This window comes from Pteropus vampyrus, unplaced genomic scaffold, assembly GCF_000151845.1.
Source record: "Pteropus vampyrus isolate Shadow unplaced genomic scaffold, Pvam_2.0 Scaffold40, whole genome shotgun sequence".
Lineage (NCBI taxonomy): Eukaryota > Metazoa > Chordata > Mammalia > Chiroptera > Pteropodidae > Pteropus > Pteropus vampyrus.
The window spans coordinates 2,675,597-2,676,770 of NW_011888821.1; positions in this window are offsets into that span (position 1 = coordinate 2,675,597).

Here is a 1,174-nt window from a genome sequence, read left to right on the forward strand (position 1 = left end):
AAAGAAACAAGGGAAGCATCCATATAATGAAAACTATAAGACCCTATTAAAAGAAATTGGAGAAGTCATAAAGAGATAGAAAGATATTCCATGTTCTTGGGTTGGAAGAATCAACATAGTTAAAATGACCTTATTACCTAAAGCATTATATGGATTTAATGCAATGCTCATCAAAATCCCATTGGCATTTTTTTAAAGAAATAGAACAAAAAATCATCAAATTTATACGGAAGCACAAAAGACCCTGAGCCGCCAAAGCCATCTTGAGAAAAAAGAACAAAGGATGGAGGTATCACTCTGCCTGACTTCAAATTTTACTACAAAGTGACAATTATCAAAATGGCATGGTATTGGCAGTGAGACATGCAGACCACTGGAACAGAGTCGAGAGTCCAGAAGTAAACCCATTTCTATATGGGTAAGTAATAGACAAAGGAGCCCAAACCATACAGTGATGAAAGGAAAGCCTCTTCAATAAATGGTGCTTGGAAAACTGGAAAGTTACCTGCAAAAGAATGAAATTAGACTGTTGTCTATCACCTACACAAAAATGAACTCAAAATGGATTAAGGATCTGAATATAAAACCCAAAATAATAATTGCATAGAAGAAAACAGGAACTAAACTCGTGGACCCTGAACTTAAAGAGGATTTTATAAATTTGACCTCAAAGGCAAGGGAAGTAAAAGCAAAAATAAATGAATGGGACCACATCAAACTAGAAACTTCTACTCAGCAAAGGAAAACAACAACAAAGTAAAGAGACAACCATCTGAATAGGAAAATGTATTTGCAAGCAATGCCTCCAATAAGGGGGTAATATCCAAAATATACAAAGAACTCATACAACTCAATAAACAACAAAAAAAACCCCAAACAATCCAGTTAAAAAATGGGCAGACGACTGGAACAGACACTTCTCCCTAGAGGACATACTAATGGCCAACAAACATATGAAAAGATGCTCAACATCATTAGCTATTAGGGAAATGCAAATCAAAACCACAATGAGATACCGTCTCACATCTGTTAGAATAGCTATAATCGACAGGACAAGTAATAACAAATGCTGGAGAAGATGCAGAGAAAAAGGAACTCTCATACACTGCTGGTAGGACTGCAAATTGGTACAGCCACTATGGAAAACAGTATGGAGGTTCCTCAGAAAACTAAG